Here is a 16995-nt window from a genome sequence, read left to right as displayed (position 1 = left end):
TCATGCTATTTTAGGGATAGAGAGATGAAAATTTAGAGTGGTTTAAAAGCACAGTAATTCTTGAAGTGCTACTGACATAAGTGCTGCTATATGTGTTCCCAGAAGGGAATTGATGCAATGTAAAGGCTGTGTGAGAAATATGGAGACCAGGGTAAGTTGGGAAGGACTGTTATACATTTCTGTAAATGGTATACTGCGATATACAGGTTTTTAAAGTGTTGCAACCACTTCTATGATGATATTTTAGTCGTAAATTTTAAAGGATGTGTAAGAGTATTTGAGAGAAAAAGATTGTAGTTGATTTGTTTATAAAATTTCACTTGACTGTGCAGGTGCAATGCAGAGGCTTTCATGATATATGTGGTGTGAATAAATATTTCTCTCTATATATATGTATCAAATAGTAAGGGGAATTGGATTCATGGGCCTCTACACAGTGAATCATACCAAAATTATTTTATATATAATAATCATGGCCTAAAATTTCCTTCCTTCCTTCCAATCTGCTGACTGAACTGTTAATGTGCTAACAAATTGGTATGCATGCACTATCAGCCCAGTTTCAACTGTCTTAATGGCATGAGCAATGGAACAAAACACATTGAAATGTTTTAATAAATTTAGGGGGTTTAACTGTTTCTGTTTAAAATTTATGCATTCTTAGGGTGGTGGTACATACAGAAAACTGTGGATTTATTTTTCTTTTTTTTAATTTGCCTCTTTTTGTAGTTTTCTGCCTGTTTTAGAGCCAAATTCTTCATGCACATTGCATGAAAAATCTCACAGTGGGGCAGTCAGATGAGGAGCAGGGGAAGCTTCTCCTTATTAAGAAACAGGTTTGGAAATATTAAGGCTTTATAAAACTGATTCTTTCAGTTACAATGAAGAGCCAATTAAAACCATTTACCTCCAACTAGAATAGACTGCAGAACTTCCCAGTGGTGCTGATGCAGGAACATTTCATAGAGAATATTTTATTCCTCCTGTGGATTGATGTTGAGGGAAAGCCTATGCCTGGGATTTCTCCTTTATCTCATGTGCAGACTTATAACTCAGTTTCAAAAGCAATTAATATTTATGAGGTTGGGCTGAGAATAATACAACTGCGGTGAGACAGTGAAATGTCTGCCACTCACACACTGCTGTATAGTGGTAAAAATACATATTTAAGTTTGAATTAATTAAATTGTATTTAATCCTTTCTCTGTGAGCTTGTAAACAGCAGCTCATATCAATGCTAGTGTACATTGGTGGCAACTGACATGTGCTGTCAGCATAATTTTAGACACATGTCATTTCTTGCATAGTGCTTATTGCTAATACAGAACTTTAAACCTTTTCTCATTTCTCATTTCTCCAGCTGCTAAAATCAGAAGGTTTTTCCAAGATGTAATTTTTTTGTGCTTTGTATGCAGAAACAATGGAATACAAATAGTGATTGTGGAGTGACTTCCTAAAGCAGCGTAATTAAAAAGCACACTTTACAGAGCCCTTTAATTTGCATTGATCTTAATCCTTCAGGTTAGCTTATTTTCAGTTTAAAGTGAAGAATTGTCAAAAGACTGTGTCTCTATAATTGGTGGCAAATACAATCAGGCTAAAAGTGCTCATCTTCTCAGCCTGCCTTCCTGAGCAGGATGATGGAAGATATGAGGAGCTTATTATTGGCAACCTGGTGCTCCGGTTGTCTTGGGGAAAATAAGTGGTTTGCTCTGAGTATGAACAAAGCCTTAATGTGTTATTATTACTGTAGATCAGGAGCTGAGCTGTAGACATTGAAGTATTGCATTAATATTTGCTGTGCTTGGATTAGCTGAATTGGCAGTGCATTTAAGTAGGGACTTGGGCTTTCTTATTATTTACTTAATTATATTTGTAATTTACTGTGGCTGAGTACTCAGCATGATTTTTAATTGTGTGAGGGAGGCTCTTAATTTTACAAATGAGGTTCAATAAATGTGTGTGATATTGCAGTCTTGGCTTTATAGGAAGAAAACTAAGTTTTCTGCTCATTGCTAAGCTTTATGGCATTCCCATTACTACTATACTAGTGTGGTTGTAATTAAATTTTTAGAAGTTCATTTGTGTGTAGTTACTAGGCAGTCCTAATTTCTGTAATTATTATTATTTTGCCATAATTTGGGTAGCAAATATATGAGGTTCCTGCCCAGTGCTTAAAAAGTAAAAGAATTGTTAATGCTAATGGCTTAATATGCACTAATCATCATCTGAAAGAGGCTTCCTCTGAACATCAGAGGTCATCTGCCATTTGTAACCACAGGTACTCATTCTCATTGAATGGTTGCAGTATATATAAAGCCCATCTAAGAACACCTTTGTAATAGAATTTGGGTTGTTAATGTAGGTCAGTATCTTGATCTTGTTGTCTCGTTTTGGAAGGACAGGTATCTGCCAGGGAAAGGTGGAGCTCCCCTTGGAATGAAGAATGCAAACCATTTCTCTCCAAATTGTTATAATTTTGCAATTAAGGGCTTTTCAGGCAAAGATATGGGAATAGGAATAACAGTTCTTTACTAGGAATATTAAAAATACAAATGTAGTAGTAAAAAAGAAAAAAACAACAAGCAAGCAAACAAACAAAAATCCTAGAAAACCTGGACAGTCAGAGATAAAGCCTGACACCCTGTGGGCCAGGGTGTGGGAAGCAGTCCAGATAAATCCCCCTAGAGTGACAGATGTGGTTCTGTGGAGTAGAGATGATCCTGTAGAAAAAGGTCCAGTGATGGCAAGATGGGTCTAGTTTTCCTCTGGGAATCCCGTGGAAAACAGGCTACCTGGTGTTCCTGGGTTTCAGTTTTTTATCTGGGTAGGGAATGGTTGACTCCTTCCCACTGGGTAAAACATCTCACAATGGAATGATATAATGTGTCATGTCATTGCTGAGCCTTAATGGCCCATTAACAGAAGATATCCCCCGGAGGGGGATGTTGATGAAAGAGATAAGAAACACTGCCCCAACTGGTTTTAACAGTGCCAGAAGGCATCCGCCCCTCCCCCCTGGAGTTACAAGAGATAAAGAAAAAAGAAACCATCCCCCAACTGCTTTCTACAGATGAAATAGAATACACTTTTTTTTTGGTTATGTAACCCAAGACACTTGTATACAGAAAAAATGGATACTCATCCACTTTCACTGTGAATTACTTCAATAAAATATAAGAAGTGATGAAAAAAATAGTGAAAAAATTAACCCGGGTAAAAAAAATCATCCATTTCCTTTACAGTATGTATTGTTAATTAAAAATTATGCATACAAGCAGAACCCTGGGAGTGTAAAGAAGCATCATATAGAAGAGAGATCAAATGGTTTAGTAAGTAATAAAACACTTGAAGACCTGCCTTTCATTTCCTCACTGAAATTTAGTTTAATGATAATGGTCACACTGTGAATTGGTGTTCTGCACAGGAGTGTACAGATGTGATTAGAGTCTATTTCTCAGATTCACATAATAATTTACCTAGTAAGGTATTATAGTCAGTTAACAAGTTCATGGAGGGTCTTGTTCAACTGAGTGTTCAGTATCTCCCAGGATAGAGATGCCACAGCCTCCCTAGGCACCTGTTATGGGTTGTTCGTTGCTTCTGTCCTTAGCCACACTTTCTTCTAGGTTTCTTTTTAACAAAATCTATCTAAAAAAACCAAAAAAATTATAAAAATGGCCATCAAGCTCAAAAGTATTTTTGTCCCCTGCCCTGTTTCATTCATCAGAGATAAAAGAATATATGAACATGTCAAACATATTCTCTTAGCCTCCTGATGTCTTGAACTTGAGTTCAACTCCTTGAGTCTTTCTGAGCTGCATGTTTCTAAACATTTCTCGTTACCTAAATTGAGGGAATTTAATTTTCCCACACTTTTCCTGACTGCTTTTGAAAGCATGATTTGATGTCCATGACTTAACTGTGGCAGGAGTCCCACAGTACACATGCGCTTTGCAGAAAGGGATACCCCTCTTTGTTTATTTGTTCAGCTTTGTTTCTTTTTATAATGTGACTCTAAATCAGCTTGGTTCAATGTCCTATAGTTGTTTTCATAATCTTGATTCAATTTTATCTTTTTTTATAGTGTTAACCTGTTCATTTGCCCCTCATGCATAAGTCATTCTGTACACTCCATCATCTTGCTTTTTGTGAACCTTTTCTGTTTGTACCTCTCTGATTAAATAAAAAATAGGGAAAGTGGTCAGAGAAGGCTAGCATGCATAGACATGCACCAATAAGACAGACGAAAAGCAAGACAGATGACGAATTCAGGAAATTTTAAAACTATTAGGCCAATGCTGTTTCAGTTTGGGCTGTTAACGTAGACAGTAACGTGTTTGTACAGAATGTGAAGCACACTAGTCCATGGCCATCTCTGAAAACTCTGTCATATGAACTTAAATGTTTGCAGAAAGTTACTTTCAAATTTTATCTTTTTTTCACTTCAGGCAGTGGCTTACAGTGTGCTTAACACTTGTGTGATGCGGGTGATATGTCTACATTACCTGCCTTCAGTATCTCTGTCATCACTAAATGCATCTGGCAAGTTAAAATTTCTCTTATCCAAGTGAATTCTGTCAGCTAAGACAAAGCTGTCTGAGCCCAGCTTCAGCAAGGTTCTCAACCAAATCTTCAGGCATGGGAGTTTCAATGGGTTCAGAGAAGTCCTTACAACTCAAGGCTCCTCCTAAAGACATGGAGGATTTGTTCCTTTAGAGATTTATGTTTGTAAGCTCCCTAAGGGGATGTTGTAAGAAAAAAATCAATCCAGTTTACTGTTACAATTAAATATACTCTGTCAATTTTATACTCTCATGGAAAATCTGAAATGCTTATCGTGTAGTCAATATTATAGGCAAATTAAAGCCTTCCTGAAAAGAGATGCTGTCAACAGGAAATCTGTGCATTTCTGAAATAATTTAAAAGCAGTTTCTAGTTCTGTACCTCTCTCTTGATCCCATTGCCGATCTGACAGTTTTATCATCTCATTTTCCTACTTTGAGCATATTCTTTTCTCCCACTTCTGACGAAAAAACCTACACAACCAACCAAGAAAGACCAACTGTAGAGAAAGAACTGGAAATTTAGTTTTAGAATTAAGAAACACACTAAAGTTAGTTACATACCTCAAGGAAGAGGCAGGCCCTCAAAGCCAACTCTACACAAAGTGCTGTTGTTGGAATACTCGTGAAATGTGTTTCTGTGCTGACAGTAACGTCAGAGGCTCTGAAGCAGTGTCAGAATTTAGTTTACCTTGGAAACAGGACTCACAGTAAATAAAAAGAAAGTAACAAAGAGGAGGCTGCAACCATCATCTGTTTGACTGCTTGGGAGGTCAAGGAATTCCCAGTAATAATCACCTTTTGTGTACAGATGCTATTCCAATCCAAAGCTTGATGTTTTACTAAGATGTGCATCCCGCTTCCAAAGGAATTAATTTATGGAAGATTTTTAGCCTGTGGGAAGTGGGACATCAGACTTTGATTGGGTTGATCTCTTCTAGTTTCTTTAAGCATGAATTTATAATATTTTCAGGTTATTTTTGCTCTGAAAATTTTTCCTTGCTTTTTCTGACAACTAACCCCCAATAGTTAACTGTGGTGTGGAAAGGTATTTCTTTAAATGAGCATCAAGGGATTAAAATAACTTAAAAACGCATCAAACAAGTTATTGTAGTGATAAATCTTCAGTACAGTCCAAGGCTAGTATCAAAGCACCCTTAGCAATGATTTTTATTCTCTCTTAATATGCTTTACTGTAAAAGTTTGATTTGAGATGTTAACAGCATTTACTAGACAAAATATTCACACTTATTCTGGCTTGTACTTTCAAACTGTCCACATGAGACCTTTAGGTGATGAGAAACAAAACTTAAATAGTGAGATGACTCATAGAGAACAAATATAGACTATAGAGGAAAGCCATTTATTTCTCTTAGTCTCAGTAAGTAGTACTGGAGATATAAGAAGGAAAAACATGTATATAATTTTCCTTACAAGAGAGAGAAAATGGCGTATAAATAAGTATTTTCAGTTTATATAATTTTAAAAAAACATATATTTTAATGTGTAGTGACTTCCCAATGCAATTTTGTCCACTCCCCTTCGAATGCTGGTGGGGGAAGCACCGGGTATGCAGCTGGGTGGTTCAGGTTTTCTCACCATTCTCCTCTGCTTTTCCAGACACAGACAGCAGGATTCCCTGGTGTTTATGTATAGTGGGAAGAGTTTGTGGAAGGGAATGAGTGGGGGAGAGGTGAGCTTGCAGAGATTTACTGGGGCAATCACATGTAGCTTGTCTTTGTATCTTTTGGTAAAAGAACCAGTAAACTCTTCATGCATTGTGCAGGGAGAATAGGAAGGTTGAGGTGGCAGCACAAATGCAGCATTATGCAATCAAAATATTCTTTTTTTTTTTGTTGCAAGAGGGAGAGTGCGGAACCATGTGAAAACCTTGCCATGGAGCATTGTTATAAAACACCTCAACATTGCTGTGATTTTTAATGAATACATAGAACTTTGCCATGTTAATAATTTTATCTTGTTTCAGGCTAGTAGTTTTAACTCCTACACTTTGATTATGTTTCAGAACAGTCAAGCATCAAGTATTGGAACTGACATCTGAATTAAAGAGTGTGCAAAAAATCTCTTCCCTCTTTAACTATTGAAACAACTAAAATGGAAAACTGACTAAAAGAGGTGAGTCCTTTCCTCTGATCATTCTCATTGATCTCCCTCTGTATTGCTTTTGTTCATTTTCTCCAGATCTTCCTCCTGCAAAGGCAGGGAGCTAAATGATTGCAAGCTCTCAGCTGCCTTAATGGAAATGAAGGTAGCTAGAAAATTGCACATATGATAACCCATCTTTGTACTTAACTAATTATGCTGGCTGAGGATTCTGTTAATATTGGGTGTCTTCAAATGTTGTGGTGAATGCTTTTCACAAGTCTGATATGAATGTAAAAATGTATATATGAATATAAACTTAACTTAAATGCCGAGTAGAGCCCCACAGAGCTAAATACACCAGAGCTGTGGAGAGAGAGTAGGAAATGTAAGAGGAAGGATTGGTTTGGCCTAGAGGAATATAAAAAAGGGGAGAGGTCAGAGGGAAAGATGAAGTACAGAGGACAAGCACGGCAAGGGGTTGCAGCATCTTGGAAGCAATATTGAAATGGCCTAGAAAAGCTCTGGTGGGGAAAGAACTTCCTTTTTCACCGTTTCCACAGATATTTTTACTTGCTTTTTTTTCTGTTTGTTTTGTTGTTTGGGGTTTTATTTTTACACTAAGAGAGATCTGATAGGACATATTGAAGATAAGCTGAGCTCTAGTTTCTGGAACAGAAATGGAATAACAGTGAAATGTCTACATGTAGTGAACTATTGGCATTTCCCAATGCTAATCATACTGCAAAAAAAAAAAAAAAAAAAAAAAAAAAGTTCCACATCCTGTTTCTTTATTACCGCATGGCAGACTTCAACTTACATATACTAGAAACAGAGAGAGTTTTTACATCTTTTTTAAATGGTGGTCATTCTGTCCATGATTTGATATGATTTTAAAAATAACTCCTAGAACTGTATTTGACTCAGTAGAGTTCAGTATATATACAGTTCCGTATTCTCAATACAAGCAATTTAATTGTAATGTTAAACTGATATGTTCATTATATTATTGGTTATGGGTATATTAGTTTAGTTAGGTATGATAATGTACTTCAATTTGTAAATTTCTCTGAGTGGAGCATGAGTTTAAGATACTGCATGAAACATTTTACGTCCTAGGATACTCTTTCTGTCACTCCAGAGTGATCTTTTTTCATTGTTTTCCATTGGCGCAAAAACTTTCAATGGATACCTCACCTTAAAAATGTAATCTCCTACAATTAGAATTATATCATCCAGCAGCTTTGTATTTTAGTAAATGTATTTTAAGATGAGAAAGAAGCAGAGTGTTGAAACATTTCCATAGCCATAAAACTGCATCCGTGATGATTTATTATATGAGATATATATAGAGATGATAGATAGATAGATAGATAGATAGATAGATAGATAGATAGATAGATAGATAGATAGATAGATAGATGATTCTGCATGTTATATGTATGTATTTATATATTGCAAGTATATAGTTCTAAGGTACATATGTACTACCAAAAATGGTAAATTTTCTTTGCAGAAAAGGACATGGAACTAGTGTTTATCTTCTGACAATGTGAAATAGATCAGCTCACGTAACTTTGCCTCAGTTTGGCTTTTGTAGAACTCTGAAACTTTATTGAAAAGGTGATGTAAGGTTTGCAGTGGAGTGATTTTTCCCAAGCAAAAGCTGTATTTTTACCTTAGGAATTAGTTTTTCACAGTAATACATTTGCTTATCATTCACATATATTTATATACATTTTCATACACACAAAAAACCCCACCCTATCCCCTCATCTCTGGGGCAGCTTGGGTAAAAGAAAACATTATGTCATTGAGGAAGATATTTTGACTAGTGATACATTCATTAGAAGAACAGGGTGTGGTCCACTTACTCTTCTCAGGAATATATTGACAATATCACTTAAGAGTGACTTGGTGGCCCTTGTGGGTCCCTTCCAACTCAGACTATTCTGTGATTCTGTGGATATAGTGTTACTCTTTTTTGTGAATTTTGTTCAAGGGAAATGCAGACAGGACTTAAAGTTTCCATTAAATCAAGATATGTTTATCATCAGGGAGAAGATGACTAGACTTTGAAAAAAGTCAGATAAAGAGAAACTATACAAAATGTGTTAGGGATGAAACTGAACTTTAATGAGACCAAACAAAGGAAATATAATTGATCTTCTACAGTGAGGCTGTATGGAAGTAATTTAAACCTTAAGGTCCTCTTGTCTTAGTGGGAGACGGGATAGCGGATGTTTTGTATGATCTAATTATGCGGAAGTCTCGGGCTCTGCAAAATATTATTCCTTAGAGGAAAAGGACACCAGACAAAGAGAACAAATTACCAGTTAAAAGACATGATGATCTTTGAGGCAGTACAAGGGGAAGCATAAGGTGTTTTACTAATAATCCTGGTGTGAAAGTAACAGCTGTAATGAGAAAAATTAGAAAATTCCCTCAGGTAAAGTACACTGAGAAGGCAGAAAAGCTTGGATGAGGCAAAGGTGCTGCCTCAAATATAAAGAAAAAGATTTCTAGTGCAAATTGAAAAAAAAATTATTATGACTTGCTTGAGGTATTTTAAAGAAAAATTTAGGCAGGACTTATTACATCTTAATAGCAATTCCCTGAGCAGTTATAGAAAGAGAATCAGAGAAAAGAAACTGAACTGACTGTGATATAGACAAGTGCTTTGTCTATTAGATAAAATAAGACATTTCAAATCAAAGTACAAATGTTATATATATTCCTACTTCCTTCTCTACTTATGGGAAAATCAAACATCAAAATTAAAATAAAATAAAAAGGGACAACTCTTTTAAGCATTTTTGCATCCAGTACAGGTTGGAAGCCCAAGGAATATCCATAGTGTTTTGGGATGAGCTGGATACTGAAATCTCCTGGACAATTATTAGCTTTGAATATATTATATGTATATATATTATATAATTTCATAAGTCTGACAAACCATCTGTGTAGGCATAATGTTAAATGGAGCTACAGAACCATAGCATCACAGAATGGCTTTGGCTGAACAGGACCTTAAGGACCCTTGAGTTCTAGCACCTGTTATAAATGTGAAGAAAAAAATCAAAAACTGCAGGTAGAGAGGTGCTGGGATACAGAGTCAAATACAGAAACAAAGGTTTAATTACTATTATAAGTAAGGAAAAAAATCATTAAAACTAAAAACTATAGAGACTTCTCTTTGAGTAATATAATATTGTCATGAATTTGCTTATATGAGTTAAATATATAAGTTGGAGGAAACAAGAAAAAATAAAGAGAGAGGTCAATATAGCTAAGAACACAGACATTTTTTATGTGTCAGTCTGAAAAAAATGCCTCTTCATCACAACTAGCAGAAATAGAAGATAATTCTCCACAGCTATAAAAAATTTATTTCAGACATGGATCTTTTGTCTCCTGCTTTTTACAGTTGATATCATCTAGATATCTATTGATTGAATTATAGAAAAAGGTGTGGTCCTTCTTCGTATGACATCTAGACTAACCTTCTTTCCGATGGAAGTTAGGCTATTGGTGGAGGAAATTGACCCAACTTGCCAGAAGACTATTTCCTGCAGTTGGCCTTAAGTTCTGTAAAAATAGAGAAATTTTGTAGCATTCAGATCAGTTAGTTTTTTAGTCTTTAAAATATTACTCCATTAAACCTGTAGGATTTAAACACGATAATAAAAAAATTGTCCTTAATTATGCTTCAATATAACAATGTCAAGGTACTAAATAAAATCTTTTCTTTATTTTAAAATAATTATTGTGTATTTAAAATATTAATTTATTTCTTTCCTAGTATTTAAATAACAAAGTAAACAGGTTGATAAACTCAGATGAACATTCTCAGGAAAAGAGATATGAAGCAACTTCAAGACATCATTGCCTGATTCCCACCCGACATCCCACTGTCTTAAATGGCATTAATTAATGTGACATTGTAGAAGATAGGGGAAGAAGTGAGGCCAAATTCTTAAGCATTTTGGTACTTTTTATTTATTCTACCTCTTCCTATTAATCCAATGGAATGCTAAGTGATCCTTTCATTTTAAAATACCTGTCCTTATGACTTTCTTTACTTTGAGTGAAGGTCATAGCCAAAATAGAGATGCATGTGAGGCATGACTGTTGAGTGACATCCCTGAGGCAAAGGCAGTGTTAGAGATAGGTACCATTCTTGTGAGGTGTCTCAGAAGAGGTCACCCTAGCTCAGGAAATACCAGAATTATTCAACCTTCTTATGCTTTTCTATACTTTTCTTTAGGCATCTGCTGCCACTGTAGTTTATGCCAGTGGTTCAATGAGCCTTTGAATTCACTCAGAATGGCTATTTTTGGACATACACACTAGTGGAAGTAGATGCCTGTAAGAAGCTTTTATGGTTGGACAAAAAGTAATGACACCATTAACTCTGAGAAATGGAACAGTTCTTGTATTGCTGCCATTCTCTTCCAGTAAAAAATTTCAAGTTGAGCACAGTGGGAAATCCAATTTACTCCCATGGTATAAAATCATATTCCTGAAATAATTCACCACTGTTAGACACAAACCAACGTGTGGAACTGGCACTGGTTTTTAGGCTGAGAGGGAGAGATGCCTTTCTTTGGTTTGCATTGCACATCATAAGCATACACAGGCACAGTGATAAATACCTCACCATCTCCTGTGAGCTTCATGGAATCAGGGACTGCACATTTATGCTCACACCAGAAAGGTTATAGGAAGCACATCTGTCTTTATATGGTCTTCTTTTGTATTTTTATATGATTATAACAACTACAGAAAAAATGTAATAAAAAAATATGATGCAGGTAATCATCTTAGTTCAGGGTTGCAGAGATGGAACCGGCACTGTGCAAAATAAAAAGATAAATTTGTTCTTGCTGGATAGTGAAAGTGTGGACAAGGTACCTTAGTAGCCTCTTCTGACTCATTGGGTAATACAAAATTGTGGTCCCCTGAAAGCTTCATTTTATATGAATCTCTGCCATATGGCTAATATTTTAAACTATTGCTACAGTCTGTTTTGTTTCTCTTGTATAGTTTCTACTTACCTTTTGTTTCCCTGTCTTTCCCTGCCAGCCCTTTTACCTACATGCTGCAGAAACAGTTTAAAAAAGCTACCTAATGATTTGGGGAAGGGTCAGTATGGTGATGGGTCACAGCTGGGGCATAGAATTCTGGTGTTCAGGGCTTGTATGCTTGATAGAGACCACAGTCATGTTTGGATGCAGGGACTGTGTTCTCAAGACCAAAGGAAAAAACCAACATTTTAACAAACTATCATTCATCAAGAATAAAATGTATAAACATACATATTATTGAATCTTTCTGACTTGTCTTTGCTCTTAAAGCATGAGTTTATCTGAGCACATTTATGAAGTTTAAGTACGCTAGAAATTTCATTGTACTGTTGTTATTTTAGAAATGAGGAGAAATTTTTCAGTGTTGCAAAATCAGCACAATGAAATAATTTGCACTTCATTTTTATAAGCTGCCTAAGAAGTTATTTGAACAATTAAATTCCAATCTTACAAATCCTGGAAATCAGAACAATTTCAAGGAGTGAAAGAAAATATGAAATCATCTAAAGTAAAGTATGGAAATAGCTCTGAAATTGGTGAAGTGATAAACACGGAGGAGGGTAAGTTGCTTAAAAATTTTGGGTGAATTTTTACATAAAGTATGATTATGTATGTATGTCCTGTATCGATATAAACATGAGTTGCTTAAGAATTAGGCAGTACAAGGATAAAGGAGCATAAAATGGGAGAGTGATCCCATAAATCAAAATTCTGAAAAGGTGTTTGAGGGCATCGTATATTACCAGCTGTAATAGGATTCTGCATGTGGCAGGTTAAGGCACTACTCATGTCTTATTTACTAATGTATTTACTAATACCTAAATGCCATCTTTCTGTTCCAAACATGGCCACTCCAGGTCATACTTGGTTAAGGTGTTCATACTTGAAGAAGTTGTTGAAAATTGGAGAGACTTTGGGAGAAACCACAAGATTGGTTCAAATGAGATTAAAAGTAATGGCTGATTTGATTCAGTATTGGGGAAGGGGGTGGAGTCAGAAAACTTTACTCTCTGTGGAAGGCAACAAAATACTGACCTCCTGAGAATCACAATTATGACAAAAAATCCAACACATGGAAGTTAAACCTCAAAATGGAAGCAAAGTGCATATTTTTAAAGAGAAGTAAATACACATTGGAACAATTTACCAAGCACTGTTGTGGATTCTTGTAACTTAAAAGATTTCATTTGGAATTAAGTCTAGGATTGCTGAAGCAATTTAGGGAATTAGATGCTCAAACATCCTTGAAATGTACTCATTAAATTCTCCAAGATCTCTTGGGTTCCTCTAGAAATGCTGCAGAGCTAAAAGCAGCATGCTGCATCTGATTCAGAAGTGGTACTTGACGGGAGGTGCTGTGAAGTAGAATCAGACAGTTTCTGTAATGTTACACGGCAGGTTAGACTGAATTGTCCCAGTGGCCTCTTTTATTCACAGAGTCAGTGTATTTGTTTATTTGTATGTGAGAACTGCAAAAAAGTGTTCTGATCTAATAGGAGCTACTTGAGATTGCTGTTGAAGTACTTATACCCTATCTGTTTAATAAGATGACTGTGATTCACAAGTGATGCAGTTGAATGTTTTTTAACATCTGTTCTGCTGCTTGTAGGGAAAAGATTGAAAGACCAGGCCTGTGTGGAGAGATGGCATGGACATGGCAGCTAAGAAACTGCTCTGTGTCTCTTGGGCTTTCAACAACTGATTTTATTGCCAAAGCAGAAATGGTCAGTCATGTTTCAGGACCTGCTCTGTGATTTGTGTTGAACAGGGCTTTCCCTGAAATATGACTAGGTAGACATATTAGCTGAGCATTTCTTGGTTTTCTATAACATTGTCTATATAAAGAATTCACTTCAGACCTTTGTCTCTCACCAGGAAAACCTGGATCTTCACACTAGATGAGTGTGTCTGGCTGGCTCAATTTTACCTTTGTGAGAGTTACATTGAATAAGAGGCTGTATCAGCATGTTAAACGCCCAGTCACACACCAGTAAAAGCAGTAATTTTGCTGTCACTGGACACTGCAGTCCTGACTGTTGAAATGATCTATTTTCTTTCTTTATAATGCTTCACTTCCCAGGGTCTGCATGGCTGGAATACATCTGTCCTCTAAAATGGATCTGTTATCAGTACAAGTATTACTTGCAAGCCAATTTTCTAGTATTACTTTTAAGATATTTTATCGGAAATAGGATGGTCACAGAGAGCAAAGTTCATCCATGAGTGAGGAAGATCACTGTATTCCTTGAACCAGAGCCAAATTCTATCCTCAGTTTTGTTTACTCACAAAACTGAGTTTTATGAGACTCCAGAAATCCAAATTCCATCTGATAAACACTATCTAAGTACAGAGTAGTGACCTAGAATATTGAAGGTTTGGGGCTTTTTCTTTATTCAATTTTTTTTTTTAACAACATGGAAACAATTAATGTAGAATAATAAGTAGTCTGGTTATGCTTATTAACATTTAATGAAATTAAAACTTGTGTGTCCTTCTTAATGTTTTTTTTAAACTTACCTTTTGTTGTATAGGAAAACAGGACTATGTCAGCCCAGTGTTACAAACTCAGAATATAAATGGACACAATTTGTATAGCATTGAATTGAGTTGAATATAAAATACAAAGATAAATGTTTCTGTAGTGGTTGATATTTCATAGATATTTTGGAAATCTGTTTATCCAAGACTGCGTAAGACAACAGGGTTATAATACTGTTCAGGCTGTATTGATATATAAAATCTATTTGTCATCTTTACGAAATACATATCATTATCAGAATACAAATTATGCAGATGAGATTGCTGCATTTCTCATCCTTAGCGTGTAGATTTTCCATGTGATCTATCAAGTCCAACATGGGGATAAAGCAGTGTGTACTTTAGACAAATTACTGATGGCAACTGCTGTGTTTCTTCTTTGCACAGCTTATAAAGTTCAAAATAAAAAGCATTTATTGTGATATCCAGTGAGGGGAAAAAAAATAAAGATTAAGCCAATTCTAAAATACATTAAATTTTGAAGATCAAGATTCAAGGCAGGTGCTTGAGGTGAAGGTGCCCAGTGTCCAAGAATTGGATTCTTTTTTGTTAGTGAGTGAGAAAATGAAAATGCAATGTTAGAAGATTAGGATTTTTGGCTTCTGTAAGTGAGCAAATATTAATGTAGTGTAAGTGATCCAAAAAGCAATATATGTCCTTTTTAACATCAATACCTTCATAATGCAGCTATTCGAATTATATACTGTAATTTGCTCCTCTGCCTCAGAGAAGTGTCATGTTTCCTGTAAGGCTGTTACAATTTTAGCTTCAGAGCACTGCACAAAAATGCCCTCTGGTCTGGAGGGTGCTTTGCTTTCTGATGGGTAGACCTTGTTAAAGTTAGGTTTTTACCACAATAAAAATTGAGTTACACTGCATTCTGATAAACTAAGTAAGTTCACATATTGATTTAGCCAAATGAGTTTGAGAAATGCTTGCACAAAATGTAGTTGTTATGTCCCATTTCTTTACATTACATGATATATGCATGTTTACACATATAAGCATAACTAATTTCCCCAAGCATTTTGTAAAAATAACAAATAAATGTAATTTTTTCTTTCTATGTAAATAATTTGAAAATGTAACTCACAAAGTATGTTCAAGGAGATGAGGCAACATAGCCATTCCAGGAGGTACAAAATGGACTGATTAGGTCAAAACATATTTTCTTTCATATACTATGTCAAATCTGTCCAAAAGGCAAGACTGAAGGCAGTCAGTATGACATCAAGAAACATGTATCACCACTGGGTCAAAATGAGACTTGAACTACACAGCTTCTTAGATGTAAGATCAGAAGCAATACCATATAAGAGGGATATATCTAAGCAACTTTGTAGGGGATGCAGGTATTTTAATTCACAGAAAATAAGCAGGATGTGATACTAAACACAGCACTTCCATGCAGATGCCATTGGACCAACGTAGGATCATTCTTAGTGGAAATTTGTAACAAGGAGGAATTTTGTCCTGCAGCAAGATTTCTGATCTGGCTTTGACTCTCTGATATTTGCTGACACCAGTCAGATTTCTTTCAGCGTCTTAGAGTTAGTGTCTTAGAGCAACAATAAGCAAAGAAGCCTGTGCTGTGGGTAAAGAATAATGCACCAGATGTAACAGAGCAAGCATAGTTTCAGGAATAACCTTATTTGAGAGAGAATCTGTTTGAGGTTTAGACAAATTAATACCTTGAGACTAGATAGCAAATTGACCTCTTGTCAAGATGTCAATAGCCTGAGTATCTGAAAAAACAGAAAATAATTGCTGCATCCCAATATTCCTCTACGAAAGAATTTATTCATCCTGAACTGCCTGAACTGTTGCAACATTCAACGTGGTGAGTTTTTTATTTTCAGTTATTAATCTTTACTGCACATGATACTATATAAGATTGTGTGCATGTAGTGTGTCTTCTCTGAGTAATTGGTTAGCTGTCAGGGAACAAGAAAAAAAATCAATAATACCAATAATTTTTAGCTCCTAAATTCTGAATTAAGTATTCCTTATAGTAAGCATGAGTCATTATATATACAGCTCTGGGTATTTTATTTTGATTCCATTTACTTTCTCAGTGTTATAAGTTTCCTTATATTTAAAGAAATTGATCATAGGACCATAGCATTGTTTAGGTTTTAGAAGATCATTGAGTCCAGCTATTAACCCAGTGCGACCCAGTCCACCTCTAAACCATGTCCCTGAGCGCGGCATACACGCATCTTTTAAAAACCGCCAGCACTGGGGACTCAACCACTTCTCCGGGAGCCTGTACCAATGCTTGACAATCCTTTCAGGGAAGAAATTTTTCCTGTTCTCCAGTCCAAAGTTCCCCTGGCACTTGAAGCATTTTCCTCTGGTCATGTCGCATGTAACTTGGGAGAAGAGACTGACTCTCACCTCATTCCAACCTCCTTTCAGGTACTTAGAAAGAACAAGGAGGTCTGCCCTCCACCTCCTTTTCTCCGGGCTAAATGCCTCCAGTTCTCTCAACTGTTCCTCATAAGACTTGTGCTCCAGACCCTTCACCAGCTCTGTTGCCCTTCTCCACTTGGCAGTACCTCAGTGTCTTTCTTGTGGTGAGGAGCCCAAAACTGAGCACAGAATTCGAAATGGGGCCTCACAAGTGCTGAGTACAGGAGTATGAGCCCCTCCCTAGTCCTGCTGGCCTCACTATTTCTCATACAATCCAGGATTCTTGGCC

The 16995-nt window shown here is 36.0% G+C and overlaps 1 protein-coding gene across 2 annotated transcripts in view; it reads left to right on the top strand.

The window, feature by feature from the left end:
- DLGAP1 (DLG associated protein 1) overlaps nt 1-16995 on the top strand; it is a 400953-nt gene that overhangs the window by 145189 nt on the left and 238769 nt on the right. For both annotated transcript variants that reach the window (XM_063396014.1, XM_063395993.1), the window contains exon 3: nt 6592-6701. The gene's annotated coding sequence lies outside the window, so the exon portion shown is untranslated. The remainder of the gene's footprint in view (nt 1-6591; nt 6702-16995) is intronic.

The sequence above is a fragment of the Prinia subflava genome, chromosome 1 (genome assembly GCF_021018805.1).
Source record: "Prinia subflava isolate CZ2003 ecotype Zambia chromosome 1, Cam_Psub_1.2, whole genome shotgun sequence".
Classification (NCBI taxonomy): domain Eukaryota; kingdom Metazoa; phylum Chordata; class Aves; order Passeriformes; family Cisticolidae; genus Prinia; species Prinia subflava.
This window is presented reverse-complemented; position numbering and strand designations above follow the sequence as displayed.